At 42.8% G+C, this 20,692-nt stretch overlaps 1 long non-coding RNA gene across 1 annotated transcript in view; it reads right to left on the reverse strand.

The window, feature by feature from the left end:
- Positions 1 to 2,989: 2,989 nt before the first annotated feature.
- Positions 2,990 to 20,692, reverse strand: part of LOC127205139 (uncharacterized) — a 31,871-nt gene continuing 14,168 nt past the window's right edge. The window contains exons 2-4 of the long non-coding RNA XR_007832593.1: positions 19,383 to 19,422; positions 7,314 to 7,345; positions 2,990 to 3,076 (exon numbers count right to left, since the gene is read on the reverse strand). This is a non-coding gene — a long non-coding RNA (uncharacterized LOC127205139). The remainder of the gene's footprint in view (positions 3,077 to 7,313; positions 7,346 to 19,382; positions 19,423 to 20,692) is intronic.

Below are 20,692 nucleotides of genomic sequence, written 5' to 3' on the forward strand. Positions count from 1 at the left end.
ACCCGCCCTCCCTAAAAGTCCCTGCTGACTGACCTTTAGACCTTTGTAGGGTCATGCTTCTATAACTGATAGCTGATCTCTTCCCCTATGACTCTGAGTGTAGGGCATGGGCAACCAGAACACTAATTAGCAGCATGGCCTATTGTCCCAATAAAACCATCCTTCTGGGACAGAAAAAAAAAAGCCTGGGTCCTTTTCTAGGAAGTGAAAGGGTACAGGTTAATATTGAAAAAAACAAAAGCAATCTGGGTTACAATGACAAGGGGAAGCCAGATCTGTGAGTTAAGACAATCCAGAAGAGACTTATAATCTACGCTGCCCAGAAGGGATACTCAAGACTTGGGTGGGTCATGTAGCCTCATACAGTGATCTCGCTGGATAAACAGGAAAAGACCAAGAGTATGGGCATGCCCATGTCTACAGGTATAATTTCTTCTGCTCTTGTTGAGAATCATCTACCCAGCCTAAGTTCTGACAGCCTCTGAGGAGGCTGTTCATATACTAGGTGGACAAAAAGGAGGAGGAAAAACAGAGGAGCAGAGGGCAGGGCGGACAGGGAATGGTGACAGGACAGTTCAGTCTACATGGAGGCACAGTGGGAAAGGCTAGACCAGGGCCCTTCAGGCATAGGAAAGGAGGCCTATCACATGAGGAGCTGGGAGTCTGTGGAGGTCAGTGCCTGGCAGCAGCAGACAGCCTGACAGAGAGGCCATCAGTTACTGCTTTCTCTTGCATGATTATCTGAAAGGAACAGAAAATCCGAGATGCTGCTCAGACGCTCCCAAAGAGTTTTTCCACACAAGATTGGGTCCAGAACCAAATCCCCACAAGACACACATTTGACAGGCACATTTAAAATAACAACGCATGTGCTACTATTTAAAAAAAAAAAAAGAAAAGAAAACCAAAAAAAAAAAAAAAAAAAAAAAACAAACAACAACAACAAAAAAATCTCCATCAATAGATGGCTATCCAGACCTTAGAATCTGTGATACGAAAAAAGTGAACTTTCTGTATCTGCCAAGAAAACTGTTCATGTAGAAAAATAAATGTGAAATGTAAAAGTATTTAATCATTTACTATTCTCTCTATTTAAGTCTTCCACTCCCCTCCTCCCCCCCCCATCTCCTCTCCTTAACTCTGGTAAACATTTTATTGGATTACTTCTTTGAAAGAAAGTGACAGTAAAGAAAGAAGGCACCATTGCTGAGCTTTCTGACTGGCTTCTCTGAAAGGAGGGGAAGGAATTTTAGGGAACAGCGAAGAAAGCTTGAAAGGAAAGGACCACTAACCAGGCGAGGGCCCCTCTTTTTTTTTTTTTTTTTTTTTTTTTAACCTTCCTTCTTTTTCCTTCCCCATTCATAGCTTTGGGTCCTTTCTTTGTGTAACAGACCATTACAATCATACTCCGTTCAATGGGGGAAGAATGTGAACTCTTTAAGTAGCTGTCCTAGCAGTCTACATGTGTGGTCCCTCCCCCAACAGAGTGGGCCCCATCTGCCCTTCTGAGCTTGGAGCCTCCAACAGGGCAGGCACCTAGCTTACAATAAACCCAACTTCCCATTGAGGCATACACCACGCTGCCCCTTCCCAGGAGCCTACAGCCTCCTCTAAGCCTCTCTGCCTTCCCCACTTTGGTGCACATCCTTCTTGGGCCTGCCCCCGTGAGCCCCTTAAGACAGATGTCTGCTGGCTGACAAGTTAGCCCTTTCCTTTCTTTAGCCTGTGGGCTCTCATCCGAATCCAGGGCAGACACATTCCAGATCACTCTGGTTATCGGACGCGTTGTCCTCTAAAGTCATGTACACCGGAAACAGAAGACACGAGTCACAATTCCTCTTCTCTAGCCTCCCCAGACTAATTACAACTCCCTGGGGCCTTGGTCCATTCTTGGCAAATGATGCTGACCCTCTTGGTATGAATTTCAATTTCTTGGTTAGTGAATCAAAACAGCATTTAGTAACAGTTGCCTTTCCATAGAAAACAAAATAATATTTAAAGCACTACTGTAGTGTTTGGTTGAGCTCAAATAAAGCCTTCTCATAGTATTCAGTTCCTACACATAGACCTACACCATATGGGCTGGGAGGCATCAGTGACTGCATTTGGTACTCAATAAACTGAACTTGACCATCTTTACTGATGTGCTGAGAGAGTGCCTAGCACATGGTGAGTGGGAAGGATTCGCTTTGCACAATGGTATTGATGACTCTAGCTGTCCTTAGCTAAGACATGAGCCCTTCTATGTCTACCCAGGCAAGCTGTCTGGCTGAGCAGAGACATTCAGCAATAGTTTCTAACGACTGTTTCCAGATAAATCCCCCAAAATGGGTAGTGGGCTCCCTGGTTACGCTTGAATGCAGCCAGCCTCCGCAGGTTTATAACAGCTCATCCTCTTCTACAAGGGAGAAACAACTTGACACATCTTCAAGTACATAGGTCTGTCATCAGAGGCAGCCTACACGTTTTGGAACTGCTATGAATTGACAGCAGAAAATGCCACAGGCCTGATAGGTATGGCTGAGGAGCTGAAGTGGCCTTGAAAAGTTCCTAATTGCATTACCAGAGTGCATAAGATGTAGAGCATATTGATGCTTTCACAGGACAAAGGAATCCTAAAGTGTTGTATAGTTTAAGAGGAAAATGGGGGAGGGGTGTGTGTGTGTGTGTGTGTGTGTGTGTGTGTGTGTGTATGTGAGAACGCATGCGCACTCCAGTGCAACTCTCTTGAAGTACCTCGGACCTCTGTCACATCCCTGCGTCCCTGAGTTTGCCATGTGCTCCTAAGCAACTTTGTTTTTTGAGACTATGTATCCCTAGCTGGCTTGGAACCCCCTATATAAACCAGGCTGGCTTTGTACTCAAAGAGATTCACTTACCTCTGCCTCCCAAGAGCTGGAATTAAAGGCATATGTACCACCACACCAGGCCGGCCCTAGCAATTCTTATCAAATGTGTCCACATAGGAATAATTTTTAAACTTTCATACCTTCTGTGTGACCAGGAAAGTCAGCAGTGCGGCAGCTGTGAAGTCCTCTAGAAGTCTGTCTGAAGACTCAAACCTGCAACAAGAGACCTTGGACATCGTCAGGGAATGAAGCTAAAAGAACATTCTCCCACGATTCCACCACCTAAACTTCCTTTTGTGAGCACATGCCCCCCCTCACCCCCCCCCCCGTGTGGTATAAAGAAGCTCCATAGTCCCTTCCCAAGCATCTTAATAGATGGTGTTTATTTAAAATCTATCTTTGTCATACATGCAACTGGATTAGAACTCTGAAGTCTCCCCCTGCTCTCTGGAAGTAGGAAAAAAAAAAAAAAACACATGAAATTGCTTACATAAAATATTCAAAACTGCACTCAGAGGAAATGGTGTTTCTTTTAAAATAACAATATTAAAATGCCATAAAAACAGGTATGCAAATCTATGCAGTAACAGAACATGAAGCAAATTATGAATGGAAAGAAAGCATTAACTGGGTGGCATGCACTTTTGACGGAAGCTTTATGTAAGCATATAGATTTATCAAGCTTGCATATAGATTTATCAAGCTTGCATATAGATTTATCAAGCTTGCAGTTCAAAGAGGACGGCATCTCTAAACTGAATATACAGTTATGTGGGTACTAAGCCTGCCTGTGCTTTAGAATTAGCAGGGAGCTTTGTTTTATTTTGTTTTGTTTTGTAACAGATTCCAAGGCCACTTCACAAATCGGCACAGACTGAAACAGCCTGACTGGGACCCTGAAAATTGATGTTTTCCCCCTAGTCCCCAGGATCCTGGCCCTTATATCAACCTTGCACCACTGAACACCGATACGCATCTAGTAACCCATACCCCTGTTCATCAATTCACTCTACAACTTGGCCTCTTCCAACTTAGACTATTCTGCCAAACTGATGTTCTTGGAGGGAGGAAGAAAGCCTCAGGATTTTCTTAACCAGTATGAAATTGATTGCGAAACCCAATTCTACCTCATTTGAGTGGTTGTATTCACTTGACCGCCTGTTCTCTCAATTTGATCAACAAAAGCTATATCCGTTTGTTTTGTATATAAACATTCTTCTTTTATGTTAAAAGTGGAAAAATTGTAGCTTTCTTTAGAGAAGTTTGGAAAACAATCAAATACAGTCCAGAAGAAAGAAAGAAAGAAAGAAAGAAAGAAAGAAAGAAAGAAAGAAAGAAAGAAAGAAAAAGAAAAGAAAGAAAGAAAGAAAAAAGAAAGAAAGAAAGAAAGAAAGAAAGAAAGAAAGAAAGAAAGAAAGAAAGAAAAGACTAGAGGTGACCATGTATTTGTCTGAATCTGTTTGCTTTCCGTCTGGTCCTCATCTCCTTTTGTAAACAGACCATGTGCACGGCTCACCTCATCTCAAAATGTTCCTCCCTGACTGTGGTCATTTAATTGGGTGGTCCTCAGAGGCTTGTGCTAACTTTTTTTCCCCCAGGAGATTTAAAACACATGAAAGCAAAAGAATAAAATTAGTCTGGATGATTCTTCATTGAGTCTGCCCATCTCCCCAGTCAACAATACCACCAATTTATGGATTCAGAAAGGAGAGGGCTCGCTTCTGCTGCCCAGGAATGGGCTTACAGACACAAGGTACACAAGCCAGGCTGTAGAGTAGCTTGGCTTCATTGTCAAAATATTCAAATCATCACGAAGAGAAAGCCATTCCTTTCTGCACTCAACAATACTCGGCCTCAGCAGACTCGCACAGCTTGCTCTTCTGCAGCACAGTCTGAGCAACCGTGAAGGAGGGGAACCCTGGCAGGGAGGGGAGCAAGTCTCTCAGCCTTCCCCACCTGCCCCACCCGGGACTGCTTCACGTACACAGATTGAACAATGCAAGGGAGAACCTGGAGCAGGTCAGACAGGGCCCAGGGGACAATCCTGTGCATCATGCAACAATGTAACATAGCAGAGATGAGACCACTAGGGGGGAAAAATTGCACATCTCACTTTAACAGGATGCCACTTGCAGACTGCTTTTCAGGTCTTAGATTTCAAAAGCAAAGGGAGAAAAAAGGTTTTCAAATGTCAATTAAAAAAAAAAAGAAGAGAAGCATGAGATGAAAATGACCCTATAAAACTAAACAATGCTAAGGTAGTATCTCAGAGTTCCAGAAGAGCAAGAAAAATCACATTTTCTAAGAAGGGAGTTTGGCATGCGGTAAATAGAATCGCATTAATTATTTTTAATGGATTTTTAATGCCATTCATGGATGACAAAAATGGAAGCTTCACCAATCTAGAGTGTATGATTTCTAGAATGCACTCTGCCTTCACAGTATGCTTACATTTTAGAACGTGCCTTTTCCTCAGTTCGTGAACTGGGTTCGCTGCTGGCTGAGCGTTCGCTGAAACTCAAATTGAACAAAGAGATTTCTTCCAGTTTCAACTTATCTGCTTTGAGATACTCCTGGTTTGATTTAGGCAAATGCTTGAAAATTACTTCTTTATTTCTAAGGATCTGAGTGAAAATGAACTGAGCAGTGCCAGACACTGGGACCTCTGCTCTAACTTTCAGTAAGGACTCCTCTTGCTTAAAGATGTATAGGGTTCACTTAGGAAAGACTCTCAGAAGTTATCTTTCTATTTTTTGACCACTGTGACCTCATATGCAATGGGGCCCACCAATTTGGAAGCCTACAGTCAGAAATCTGATCACAGAGAGATAGATCGTAAACTAGGAGATCCTATCTTTGAAGAAACACTAAGGGAGACCATATTTACTTCCAAAGGATGCCATTTTAAAGAGGGGCATGCTGACCAAGGGTCACATGAATATATCTAATAGATTTGGGGGCCACATATTCAGCCTCTGCTCTTTGATTTTAGATACTCTCTTCATTCCTCATACGTGGAACTCAAGGTTTCAAACAATTCCTGAGTTCAATCTTGAACTTTTTATAAACCCCACAAGAGAGCTTCTCCCTCCCTGCTCCCTCTCATGGGGCCACACATCTTCTAACGTGGAAGCAAATCTCCTGGTGGCTCCTGTCCAGCACTGTGACACCGCTGTGTAGTCACAACTTCCAACTCTTGGATGCTCACCACATAAGTACTCAGCACCCGGAGCCATTGCAGAAGTGGGCAGTATTTCTGTTGTTTTACTTATTGGCAAATGGAGGCTCGGGCGTACGCTGTCTTGCCTGGCCGTGAAACTAGCAAGCAGCTGAACTGAGTGTGAAGCCGGTGTGTGCGATCTGAAAGGCAGTCCATATGCTCTAACCTCCTGGCCTCTACTGAGTCAGAGTTTCTGTGCTCACCTTAGATTTCCTCCCCCCGCCCCCAACACACACACACACACACACACACACACACACACACACACACACACACACACACACAACCATGCTGCATAGATGGTGTGCACTTACTGCCTCTCACATCTACTTTCTTCTTTTATAGTTCCCCACTACCCAAGTGCCTTTCCTACAGCCACTAAGCTGGCAAGGTGGGAAGGAAGATTTCCAATCTTTCGTATTTTCACCTAGCTGAAGGCAGACAAGACCTAAAGCCTCTTTGTTACCATTTAAACCTACCACAGAAACTCGGTGGGACTTGAAGTTTCTCAGGAAGGGAGGCAGATAGAAAGATTTAAAAAACAAAAACAAAAAACAGAAAAAAAACCTCTCCCCTCCCTTGCCATGTCATCCCAGACCTAGTTTAGAAAGGAAAAAACAATCTGTCAGTGCAGCAAGGAGGCCCTGGGGCAGGGTCCCTGACCAGACAGCTGTGTGGGAGCAATCGCTGTAAGGGAAGGAAGCCAGCCTCGGCTAAGTCTCCAGCCTCCACTCCCAGCCCTGGGGCTGACAGCTGCAAAGTTTCAAGTCATCCCTACTGTGATATATGGATGGGCAGAGGGGTCAGTTCCTCACCTTTCAGGCGCCACGAAAATCTCTAGATTCAAGGAAACACTCTGCCAGGGTAAGCAAGGCACCTACAACTGACCTCTACAAGGCACCTATAAATGACATTCCTTAGGTTGCCCTTCTGGGGGCTGTAGTCTCAGGGATGGGGAGTACCAACCTCTCTGGCCTTGGGTAGTGAGATTCGGGTTTATAGATGCCACCTCAGTAAGGCGCCACAATCTTCCTTAGAACTGAGCCCCTCCTCTAGACTAGCTAGGGCTTCTGGGACTGAAACCAATCTGTCAAAAACAAACAAGAAAGGCCACCTGGGTTTGCAGAGGGAAGCATAGGCGCTGAAGGTACTGGTGACCTGGAGCCAGGCCAGTGTTTTTAGTAGCCTGGAGCAGATAGAGCAGGAAGGCTGGAGACAGGGGAGTGATGTCAGAGTATACTCACGAGATTAAGTCCTCTGATTCCTATGCAAATGCCTAGAAAAGGAAAGCATTTGGTGTTATTTTAAGTCCTTTATCTTAAGCTTTGAATTGCTAAAAAACAAACAAGCAAACCCCAAAGGAAGTGTAGAGACAAGAGGTAGGCCATAGCAGTTGCAGGCTGAGATCCAGGAAATCTGGATTATATTTCCTAACCAAGCTAGGTCTCCTAGTCAACAGACTGGGTCAAAGGAAGTGTAGAGACAAGAGGTAGGCCATAGCAGTTGCAGGCTGAGATCCAGGAAACCTAGATTATATTTCCTAACCAAGCTAGGTCTCCTAGTCAACAGGCTGCATCAGGGAGTGGCCAGCTGATTTCCCTAAGATGAAAATGATGAGAGCTAGACCTGAGGTGCCCAGGGAGAGGGCAGCGAGTCTATCCCCAAGACAAAGAAAATAAATGCTTGAAACAAGGTGGGTTGATTCCAGGGTAATACTGTAATGATAGGTACTTGAGGTTCAGATGACATTGTCTGGGTTTGGGGGACAGGGAAAAATGTTTTGAGGTCAGCCATACACCCCAAGGAAATTCCAGTTCAATCTGTGCCTGGATGTTTGGGACCTGCAGATGTGGTTTATGGAATAGTGGCCATTCATGGAGCAGAGGTGCCTAAGATAGCCCACTCAGTTTAGAACCCAAAGCCCTGGCTCTCTGTCTGTGTTATGAGAGTCGTGGGAATATGCTAAACTGTACTGAAGAAGACAATGCATAGTAACAGAGTGTGGAAGCTGGGGGACTGGGCAAGAGAGATGAGTGGGACCACTGGTCATAACAGAATCTAGTCGTTATTGGTACTTGTTTCCCCTGTCACCCAAAAACCTGTGAGACCCAAAAGGAAAGAGACAGCCAGTTTAGTGGCACCCCCCACACCCTCAACAACAAGGGTAGCCACCCATCTGTGGTATCTAAAACCTTTTGGGGAAAGAATACCAAACAAAGGACCAATCCTCTGTTTTGGTGCAGACAGAAGTTTCTCATGGCTTCTTTGAAACATTCCCACCAGCCTGGTGAGCAAGAAGCCAGGGATCAGGAGTATGGAAGGGAGGTCTACCATGCCTGTGTTTGAGATCCACACTGGTCTCTGTGTTTTTAGACTGGCTCCTCATCCTTCTAAGTGACAATAGTCCTGTCAAGAGTGATCCTTTCCAGCGTGCTAATGCATTCCTGTCACCTGCCTGTTTGGAATTCTTCAGTGCTTCCATTAGTTTCTGTCAGTTGCAACCAAGAGGCCCATCTAATCAGAACCACAAAAGTTTTATAATCAGGAAAGCAGTGTGCTCAGGTCGGTGTTACAGAAAGAGACCACACACTGCAGGGAGAGATGGCTCCTTTGGATTCACCGCTGCTACACATTACAACAGGTAAATAGTAATTCCCATGGAGGAAAAATTTCACCACCAACAGCCAAGAAAAACTGCCCCCCCCCCAAAAGTAACGGAGCCATTCTGCAGTTTCTCTATAGCACAATTTACAGAGTTTCTAATCTTCTCAGAATCACAACCAGCAGCTCTCCTACACACTGTGGGTTGAATAGCTGGACCAAAGGAGAAGCGTTTAGAGAAAACAGCATAAAATGACTGTGATCTTAATGTGGCTCCAATTTACATGGTGATTGTGTGATTCTTTGTGAATCACTTTTAATTCCTGCTGCTGAGACAAAAAAACAAAAAACAAAAACAAAAAAAATAGAAGGGGAGAATTTTACCTTGGTAAATGCTACATAATGGGTCAATTACATTATTCTCTCAATAAAGTACGTTTGTTATGGTGTAAACACACATCATTTCCAGTATTGTGTTAAATACTGATAGGGAAATGGGTTACACTGGCTGATTTTAGGAACAGCCACTGCTCTCCCCCTGTGAACACCCACTGCCTCTCCTTTCGTTTTTAACTGCTAATGGAGAAGAGAAGACGTTTTAAGGATTTGTTCATTTGTAATGTGTTTGAGTGTTTGCCCAAAATGTATGTAAGTGCACCATATGCAAGGCCAGAATACAGCGCCAGGTCCCCTAGAACTGGAGTTAGGTAGTTGAGAACTGCCGTATGGGTGCTGGGAACTGAACCCTGGCCCTCTACAAGAGGTAAAAGTAAGCTTTTGTAACGTCTCAGCCATATTTCTAGCCCCAGAAAGTAATTTCAATAATATTCTTTAGCTAGCATTTTGAATGTAGTAGCATATTTAACGTCTGAAACCAATTACAAATAGACCTGGAATGAATTGGTCTCACAAGTGTCACCAAGTCATTCAAAAGACATACTGAAGCAGTTCGCGTAGGCATTTCTGGGTTTTGCTAACTTTTCTCTCCTGAATGTGTTTGGGGTCGGGGAAGCGGTATATGCCAGTTGCAAACCAGGAATTTAAACAGACATATTTAGTAGTTTTCTTCATTAGCTTTCTCCTGGGGCATCTGGAGATTAGCTTCCAAGTGAGTTTAAAAAGAAAATCAAATGTCAGCTGGAATGAGTAAACTTACAAGTCTAGAATTTTTTAAAAAAATGGTACCCTGGTCAAGAACCTTTTACAACAGCAAAAACAACAACAAAATGTATGTAGAAAGAGTGCGAGAGTTATGGTTAAGCATCACCTCCAAAACTGCCAAACAAGGGGCGATTGCTATAGGGTAAAATGGGTTGGGCAGACAACTAATAAATGGGTTGACTTTATTTGTTTTGTTTCATTTGTTTGTTTGTTTGTTGATTTTTGAGACAGGATTTTTCTGTATAGCCCTTGGCTATCCTGGAACTTGCTCTGTAGACCTGGATGGCCTAGAACTCAGAGATCCGCCTGTGTGCTTCTGCCTCTCAAGTGTTGGGACTAAAGGCTGTGCCTGACCCATGAGAACTAAGACATATTGAAAGGGGAAACCCACCAAAAAAAAAAAAAAATGTTGGGTAGGAAATCTAAGGCAGGATTCAGGGTCATTATCTTGAAATGAGTGTGCAAAGCAAATGTGATCTTACATGCATGGTAGAAAGGGAGAAACAGAGTCAGAAGGACCTGCCAACCATGACGTTCTTCACAGAAACACTGGCCTGCTTCATCACACTAGGAGAGCTGGAGAGGACGCTCAGCAAGAAGCATCAGTCCATGTGGGGAGGTGGGGAAGCTGGTTTAAGGCTTTGTAAAATACATTACAAACCAAGTCTGAGATTTTAAGTGGGAAACAAAACAAAATAGCTCTCTTCTTAGCTCTCTTCTAACATTTTGTTTGTTTGTTTCCTTTTAAGATTAAAGAAGAAAAAACTATTTGAAAACACCTTTTTAAAATACAAGGGAAGATCACAAAATTTTGAGTAAGTCAAGATATAGAAAAGCCAATTGTGCAATAACCATGATTTTTAAGTTCATATGAGTAAATAGAAATAGTGCTCTTAAGATGGTCTCTACATTGTGCGCTCTCTCTCTCTCTCTCTCTCTCTCTCTCTCTCTCTCTCTCTCTCTCTCTCTCTCTCTCTCCAAAAAAATGTTTCATAAGTTACTGACCTTTACTCCCAATTCTACCTTCCACTCAGGGCCTGGAGTTCCTCAAATCAAAGTCTCTGACAACCAGTGTTTTCTGAACTGTCAGGAGAACCTTCTACTGTGTGAGAGGTGGAGGCTTTAGTGTGGGTTTCAATCTAGAGAGAACGCAGGAGCAAACTCAAGACTGACCAGGGAGGAATCGAGTGGGCAGACATCTGACAGCTTAGCAAAGACACATTTACCTTCCTGCGCAGGGGAAAGATGAGACTCAGATGACACTAAAGGCAGAGGCCACGTCAGGAGTGACAGCAACCTTAGAGGGATACATAATTGAAAAGTCAGAGAAGGCACTGATGGCGAACAGAAATGGTATGTGTGGGTAGATGTCTAGCTCAGGGGTGTCAGGGATGTCTCTGTCGCATGTCACCCAGCCGGTGGCCAGTCCTAAAGTGTTCTCTGGTTTAGAGAGGCAATAAGCCGCATGGTGAAGATCACAGTTATGGGATCAGACCCCAGTGTCTCCTGGAACCTTGTAAAAACCTCATGTGCTCTGCTTAATCTCCCTCTCCCCAGGCTTCCTGGGCTGTGACATGGTGACAGTGACCCACCTAGAGAGTGTGAGCTGCTTGGCAGAGGAACTGAGCTGACATGAGGAAATAGGCTAACACTGGGTCTGGTGGGTAGGGGATACTTTGCCTATCTGCAATTGTTTTTTCTTTTTTTTTTAATTTTATTTTTAGGTGTCTGAAGTGAAAAAGCCCTCAAAGCCTTAGGCAGAAATAAGAAGCTAATGTCAGCTAAGCAGAGACTCCCATACTCAGGGAAACGAGTGCCAGAGTAGGGCTGAAGAGGGCTGTGGGCTGAGTGCGTGGCCATTGAGGACAATTCTAGAAAACAAAGCAAGACCCACTAAAGAGAAAATGTCAAACCCCAGCACTCCACCTTTCTTTCTATAACTCAAATTTTTTGAATAAATGGAGACACCCAGAGGACAGTGCTTGACCTTGACCTACCCAGTGATTCACTTTGAGAGTCAGAAAAGGATGGAGATGAAGTGGCAATTAATGGGAAGGCAGTGGTGGACTTTTCAAAGATGGACAATGATTTCACTAAATTTCTTTGTGAAAAGACTAAAGAAAAGAAATACATCAATAGCAACTCAAACCCATTTGTCACAGACAGAAATCCACTACAGGCCTCAGACCAGTCTAACTATAGAGAGGACAGCTTGTCAACCGTAAGTATGACTAGTCCACAAACCGAGACAGTTCTTGTTTGTTTTGTTCTAACATCAAAACCCTCCCAGCTTGATTTCTACCAGCTCTACAGGTAAAAACCAATCTGAATACGACCCAAGGTGGGTCTTCTCTTCTTGAATCAAGGTCTCCTTGCATTGCTGAAAAAAATGACTTTACTAGTCACTGAAAATGACAATAATATTTCCAAATAAACAAACCAGTGAATAAATACTAAACATTTTAATGGTTATTGAGTTATTACAGAAGAGCACACTACTTAGTAACATATGACCTAACATATAATCTTACAGTATTTTTATATTTCAGAATAGCTATCTTGTAATCATCCACGTGCGAAAGAGGATAGCTAATTTTTTTAATGACTCCATAAGGCTTATTAAACACTACTTTATTAGGTCTGGCTGGGCTGGATGGATGGATGGATGGATGGATGGATGGATGGCTGGATGGATGGCTGGATGGATGGATGGATGGATGGATGGATGGATGGCTGGCTGGATGGATGGATGGATGGATGGATGGATGGCTGGATGGATGGCTGGATGGATGGATGGCTGGATGGATGGATGGATGGATGGATGGATGGATGGATGGCTGGATGGATGGCTGGATGGATGGATGGATGGATGGATGGATGGATGGCTGGATGGGAAGTAAGTATACAAGACCAAATCTGTTTTGAGGGGATGACTCCTAAGTTTCTTAAATTTTTTTTTCCTTAAATGTTAGACCAAGGAAATCGGCTCTTGTATGGAGAATACCATGGTTGGAATTATTCAATTTCATACATGTAGCAAGCACATGGTGGCTGATGGCAGTTACTTGTGTGTTTGTGTGTACTCCCTTAAAGCAGATAAGGACACACCTCTCTGCTGAAATCCAATATATCACACCTCCACTTAAAATGCGGGTGCAGCTGCACTTCCTACCTTTCTTACTGTTTTTCTGGCCCTGCCTACCTAGGCGTGATGCCACAGGAACTTACAGAAAGAGGGAGGATTAAACAGTCAAGCTATAGAACCTCAGCACATAATGCTTTCTTATCTACAAAATAATGTTGTTTGTTTGTTGGTTGGTTGGTTGGTTGGTTTGGTTTGGTTTTTTGTGTTGTTGTTGTTGTTTTGGTTTGGTTTTTTTTTAGATGAACATCTGCCAATGATCAGGCCATGGTGATATTCCTGCCTCAGAAGAGATCTAACCTCTCAACTGTACCCCACCCTCTTGGACCCAACATTTGTGCAGCCTATACCAACGCCCACTCTCCTACAGGGTTCCTGCAGCTGCGGCTTCATTCCCACCTGGGCCCAAAACAGAAATCCAGAGTTCTTAAAAAAATTATATATATATACCCTTAGTGTGAAAAGAAAACAAACATGAGAACCAAACTCTGGCCAGTTCCGGTGCGCTATGCATATTTAACTGTCCCTCATATTTTCTAAGAATTCTCATTATAATTTTAGGATGTTGTTTCTCTAATGAATAGTGATACCTCTTCCTCCCTAAATCTCAAACTTAAAATAAATAGGTTGTAACTTGAGAATAATTCAGTAATTAGGTTTGCTTTAGGGTCCTATGAAATCTAAGTGACTGTACATGATAGAAATCTCCCTCATTTTTCACATAGGGGAGTTATTTATTTGTTTCCTTTAACAAAGGATTCATAATCTACAATGGCAGCAAAGCAAGTTAAACATACTGCTAGGGGAGGTTTTATTCTATATTATCATCTCAAAGACAAGCTAAATTCAGTCCAGTGAAAGTCTATAGAACTATCAATTAAAAGCCTTTTCATCTTCTTAATGAAAATATCTACGCATGATACCAAGAATCTTTTAGAATAGAATGGAAACAGAGGCTGACCCCACAAGGGACAAAGCTCTATGTTTTTAATGCCTCCTCCTAGAGGGGCTGATGGAGCCCTACAAACTTATGAAGTCAAAAACAAAAAACAACAGTGTTTGATAATGTCCCACAAAACCAACAGCACTTAGCATGTACAATAAACCAATCAGATTTTCTTAAAATTTAGTATTTGCAGTTGCAGCCTGGTTAAGTAATTACACTCGCAGGGATGTACAGGGAGCCATCAATCCCCATTCATTCGGCCACATTTACTGAGCCAAGAGCTTTGCTAGGCTTGAAGATATAAAAATGAATACGACACAGCTGCTTTACTTCCAGCTAAAAGAATACACCTAAACAAAGAGCTATGGGGGATGTGTTAAGTGCTGTGGTCGAGGTATGCACAAAGGGCTGGGGCCAAAGGAAAAAGCCATAAATTCTTTCTGGGAAATGAAGCGAGTGAGGGGAGACAGCTAAGAAAGGGTGGGCTATTTCCTTCTGGTAAACTAGAGATTTTTCTTTACTATGTTCTGGAACGGAAGGTAGTAATTTGAAGGTTTATAAACTATTGTCATTCCAGGAACTGTCTAGGTTCACTATCAGTTTCATTTACTTCTGACATGCACTCCTATTTACAGCATTCTGAGAATATAAAAAAACTTTTTGATGTGTAATCATTATATTCCCATGATAATCACACAGAATGGGATGGTATGAGTCCCTGGCATGAGCTGAGAACTCAAGTTCAAAGTTGTTTTGAAACAAACAAATGAAAAACAAACTCTGGGGACTCTTAACATAATAAAAAATAAATAAAAAAAAGAAGACATCACCTGATTATATCATGGTCCACATTCGTCTTTATGTCTGTGTCTTAAAAAGAGAAGGGCAGTGTTGAATAGACTTCTCCTTCCCGTCATTCTTTATGCATACCATATTCCTACTTATAGCATAGTTGTGACAAAACCTCCATTGTTCAATGCACACTAGCCCCAAACTTGAGTCATTCTAATGTAAGCATGAGAAACTCCCGGCTCCTTTGGGGTGAATTTCCAAATTCCTCTGTGTTAAATTGAGGTCTAATTTTCCCTGTGCCTGGTTTTCACAAGCAGGTCCATTCCTCCCCGTGCTCTTCCTTTCAGCTGTCAATAAACAGGGGCAGTGAATTCCCCCACAGCTTTGCAAAGCTAGTTAGGCAGAGCCATTCAGTCCTTCAGGAAAACAGGGCATTGATTTCAGAGGGTTCCCAGGGAGCAGCTGCAACAAAGAGATCAAAGGCCCACCTCTCTCTCCCTCCAAAGCTTTCATTAGGCCCAGCCCAGACAAACTGCGACAGGTCTCCCTGAGACCAGAAGAGGGCCCGACAGACCACCTCATGGTTCAATTCAAATTCATCCGTTTCCTACATTCCAGTGACAGTCCAAAAAGCTAACCGTGACAAACTGACACAATCGGCTGGAGTAATATACTGCTCACTAGTTCATCCAAGGTCAGAGGGAGAAAGCAACCACTGAGGGAAGTCCGAGGCTTCCAGAGCCTGCTGAGCCTCAATGGCCCTCTGTCACTCCATAAATAAACGTCTCTTCCCTCACTCTTTTTTTCTTCCTCCACCCTGTATCTTTAGAAGTGAAGGTCCATTTAAGGGTCTGAAATTTCTTTCATGCCACTGAACCCAAACTCCTTGGACACTTTATTTCCAACCTAACAGTTGTGAGGGTGTGGCGGGCAGCCTCACAAGCAGCCCTGATCAGCCTATGCCTGTGTTAACAGCAAAGCTCTTAACACCCAACATTAGCTCCTGGTCGCTCCAACTGAAAACTGTAATTTCTAGTTTCTAGGCCTTCCCAAAAGCACGATCCCCAGGGAAGGCCACACAGCTCAAGAGAGAAGTATGGTTTGTATAAATTCTGTTTGCAAAACAAAATTGGGAACAGGGGCTGAACTGTTACCTTTTTTTTCCCCCTTTGATTTAGGGGATCTAGCTGGGTAACCAGGTCCTAAATAGTGGTCTGTGTGTGAAGGAGTGTTTGTGCATTTGTGGGAGTGAAGAGGGCTAGCCAGGGGCAGGGTAAACCAAAAGGGGCCTGAAAGAGAGTGTGTTTCCCCAAGGGGGGTCACCTCTATTGAACAAACATGATTAAAAGGGTTTCTAAATTTGCCCTAGGATTCAGAACTGCTCCTTTGACACAACCTTCACAAAACCCTGTAATGAAATGTGTTCATTTTATTGCGGTTCACTCCATGTCTGTCACTCATCCTACGAAAACAGGAGGAGAGATGGGTTACCTTTCCAAATTCCTAAGCCGAAAAGAAAATAAACAATATTGGAACGAAAGGTATGGAAAAACCAAACTTCTTGACAGTGCGCACAGCCTTTCCACATGCCAAGTTCTAAGCTTCAGTACTGCCTGGGGCTCACCACAGATTTCTGAGCCCTCAATTCACTGATTCTTGTCTATCTTTAACTACTGAAGAGGTACCACAGAGGAGGGTACCTCTCCTCTGAACAGCCTGCTGTGAAAGGCTTCCACTTATGTTCAAGGTTGGACAGGAATGACCTTTAAAAAATCCAAGACAGCAGACTGTGGATAGCACAGGCCAGCAATATCCCCAGGCCACTCAGAGGCTGAACCTGTTGGGTCACGAGTTCAAGGCCAACCTAGGCTCTATAATGAGACCCTGTCCCAGAAAACTTAAGAAGAGACAAAAGGGGAAGTGAATGAAAAACTAGAAAGTGGGGAGGAAAGAAAGGTGGCTTGTGACGAAGACAAGGTACTGTTACGTTGGGAATGTTAAGCTAAATCTGGCCACTGACTCACTTTAGGCTAAGGGGTTGCACTAAATGTCTCCACCATCCTGGCCTTCTGAAATGGAGACAGAAATATCTGTCAAGAATTTCTTTATAAGGCACTGTGAAATTAGCGTGCCTCAAAAAAACACTTGCTTCATTAAAGGAAGCTGGTCTTATGAACAGTTTCAGGTAATTATAGGTCACTCTGACTCAATAGAGGTTCTCTGGAAACTCATTAAGTCCCTCTAAATCAAATTATTTTTCAAAAGTACTCATGAAATTTACTACTTAAAGAAAGCCCATGGCAAAGGTCAAGCACACTCATCGGTCCATCTGCCTATCTTTTCAGAAGCATCTGCAAAGACCTGAGATACTAAAACGTGATCTTCCTCACAACCGACTGAGTCACTGTGAATCGGCCTTTCAGAGTGGAGAAAACCCAGGCTCCAGCTGGGTGAAGAGGCTCGCTGAAGCCATGGGGGGTGTGTGGGGGGGGGCAGGATGGAAACGGCAAGCGTGCAGTTGGTCTCTAGAACTCACACTGCTCCGTTGTACCCTGTTACTGTGTACCATGGAGAGAATTATCCACAAGTCCTTCTTTCCCCACTACATCTAATAAGCTAACACTTCTTGAGATCCCACTCTCCCACTTCTGCTATCATCTGTCTGTCTACCTATCTACCTATCTATCTATCATCTACCTACTAATCTAATCTATTTATCTATCTACCCACCCATCCATCTAAACTATGGATACGGGAGTCATGTTATAACAAAGCTTGTGTGTAAATCCTTATTCCTTATTTTAACAACACTTGTTGAGCAGTTGCTAACGTTGGAGAATTCAGCAGTGTGGAAAAAAAAAAAAAAAACCCAAAAATGTATACCTGTTTAGAACTAACCTTTGGGTTGAAAAGGAGACGAGCAAACAATACGTGTCAGATGGTGATTAGGAAAAAAAAAATGGCGAGAAGGTGGAGGAAATGGCATCAGTTTTAAAATGGCTGGCCAAGGAAGCCTGGGTGAGAAAAATATCAATTTGAAGGAAGATCTTAAGTTATCCAGGGAACTAGTAGTGCAACTATCTGTGGGAACAACAGCGAAACAAGACATAAAAATAAGAAAATTGGATGGCTGAGGCAGTGGGGTGGGGGGTGCGGGGGGGGGGGGACAGGGAAAGATTAGGCAAGAGGCAAAAGGAGCCGCTACCGTGTAGGCTCTGTAAGCGAGCTAGGAACGCACCACACATATTGGTCAAAAATTAACATGATTAAACTTTTAAGTAATTTACAAGGCTGCTGTTTAGAGAAAGAGATGTACGAGAAAAAGTATAAAAGTACAGAGCCAAATCATTAGGTCCTAGGAGCTATGATGATGAGCAGATAATAAAGACCTACAGCACTGTGGTAGAAAGGAAAGGGCAGGAGGTGTTCCTGGACAGGCAGAAAGGAGAGTGGACAGCAACTGCTGCCAGCTGGGTGTCAAGAATTGAAAAAAACGAAAAAGGAAAAGCTGAGAATGGTACCAGGAAAGTCATCTTTAAGCAAGTGGGAGACAAGCCACCACTTACGGCCATGAAGAGAACCAACGAAGGATGTGGGAAGTGAGCTGTTGCCACGACAGGCTATCAGACACCCAGTGACGAGATGCTTGAATCTAGAGTTCATGGGAAGGGTCCACAGTGAGGGAACTTAGAGACAGTCTGTTCCAGATGTTTTTATTTTCTCTGGGGGGTAAACTGTCATTTTTTTTCTTGTTGTTTTAAAACTAGATGATGATTGTTGTGGCTTGACTATTGTCTGCATCAAGTGTCTTCATAAAAATTTTAAGCTATAACCTCTTCCGTTATGCTCAAATGTCCTTAGTTTATTTTGTTGTCACTGTCAACAATGTACAACTTATCCTGTCAATGATATGATGTTGATATATATATTTCCCCCATAGTGAAAAATATATATTCAGGACCATACTGCCCTTTGCCACGTGATATCAATTAACAGCCTAAAGAATAAGCATGTTAAGACAAAAACTTTAGAGACTGTATCACATGTGCCTGCTTACTGGTAATACAAACTTAGGTGAAATACCCTTTCTAGAACAAAAAGTCAAGATACTGACTTAGGAAGTGTCAGAAGATAGAAACCTATTCTGTCAGTTTATACCAGCTTTTATTGCTAACAGATTGAAAATAAAGACACCCCAGGCAACGGTACTTATTTGCTATCTTTAACATTCATTGATCATATTAAAGTCTTCTATATCAAAATCAAAGATGGCACAGAATGCTTTGGATGGAGACAATAGTGGCCAACAGTCTAGATGCATATACAAGCCAAGTTCCACATGTGGCTGAGTTCCACATGTGGCTGGGTTCCACATGCGGCTGAGTTCCACATGTGGCTCTTACCTATAGTCATGCTGGAAAGAAGTCACTCGAGAAACACGTGCTTCTGAGCCCAAGGAGGGTGTAGGCACCAAAGTTCCTCAAAATAATTTATCTACTAGCATTGGGGGATAAAGTGAAAAAGACCTTAAAATACCAATCTTTGAACCAAATCATGAAAATATTTTGCCCCAGGACATTTACAAACATTCCCCTGTGATGAGAGAAGGCAAAATGCTGAGGAGGTGGAGTTTTAAAAATGAAAGGGTGGGAAAAAGAAATATCAACTTACAAAAGCCAATGACAGTGTGTACGAGTCAGGCAGGAGCACCCTGAAAGCAAACAAAAAGCATCCGTAAGATCACACAACAGTTTGAATGCACACTGGCTACTGGTAATTTTGAGACTGTTGGAGATTTGAGTTCAGCCTTGACTTAGTTTCCCCCAGCATCAAGGCTTCACAAAACTATATATAATGTTATAACTAAAATTTTGTTAACACAGTTCAGAGTCTTTTGAAGTTTCTCCGGTTTTGTTGGATGTGTGCATTTACTTCCATACAACTTTGCCAGAGGTGCAGGTCAGCATCACCACAATGTCAAAATACCGAGCAGGCCCACCACAGAAAGGAGACCCCACACAGCTCGTTCATAGCCAAAGTCATAACTACCACCATCAAGCTGGTGCGTGTTTCAACATTCACATCCCTCCACTTATTAAGAAAAAAATAATAAAGACACCGCTCATACTTAAGAGCCCGCTACCAAGTTGTATATCAAATCGTCATTAAAGAATTCTCTTTTTATGCATTGGAATAAGTTTTACTTGAGAAAGCAAATTTTCTTCCTTCTCACTTCTACTGTAGGACAAAGCACTTATTTCGAAACCCAGTGGGCATGTTCTCTGAACCATCGTTCTATATTTTCAACAGATCTCTAACAAGAAACCTTTGGATATTTACCATAGGACTATGCAGGTCTTTTACACATAACTTTATTTAGTTTACATACACCAGTATCACGCCTGAGTGACCCAGAAGGAAACTAAGACACCGAGAAGCTGAATAAGTAATATGTAATAAGTAATATGTAATAACACAAGCAGTGTTGGGACCAGAGAGTTGGCACCCTGGATCAACTGTCCCATAAGAGAATCAATATTAATGATATCAAGCTATATTGTTTTGTCACCACAAAACCCCCAAATACTGCAAGATTTCAACTTAATATAGAGAAACTGAATAGGAAAAAATGCCTGCAAACAGTGATACGAGTGTTTTGTTGTCTTGTGAGGCAAACTCGTGTTACATAACCCAAACTGGCCTGGAATTCTCAATTCTGTATTTCAGTCTCCCAAATGTATGTGCCACATAACCCAGACCCAAACAGTAATTTACAAAATGAAAATTGTTCTTTATTCAAACACAAAATGATAGAAAATGGTCAAAACAAAACAAAAAGCAAAGAGCTGAGCACACAGGGAGACCTCTATTAGAACAACAAACTCTTCGGCAGCCCTTGAATTGCTAGCCTGGTGATGCCAGGCAGTTGCATACACATACCCACGCTGATCCTTGAAAAAAAGCTCATTCAACTAGCAAAG

Source organism: Acomys russatus, chromosome 21 (genome assembly GCF_903995435.1).
Source record: "Acomys russatus chromosome 21, mAcoRus1.1, whole genome shotgun sequence".
Lineage (NCBI taxonomy): Eukaryota > Metazoa > Chordata > Mammalia > Rodentia > Muridae > Acomys > Acomys russatus.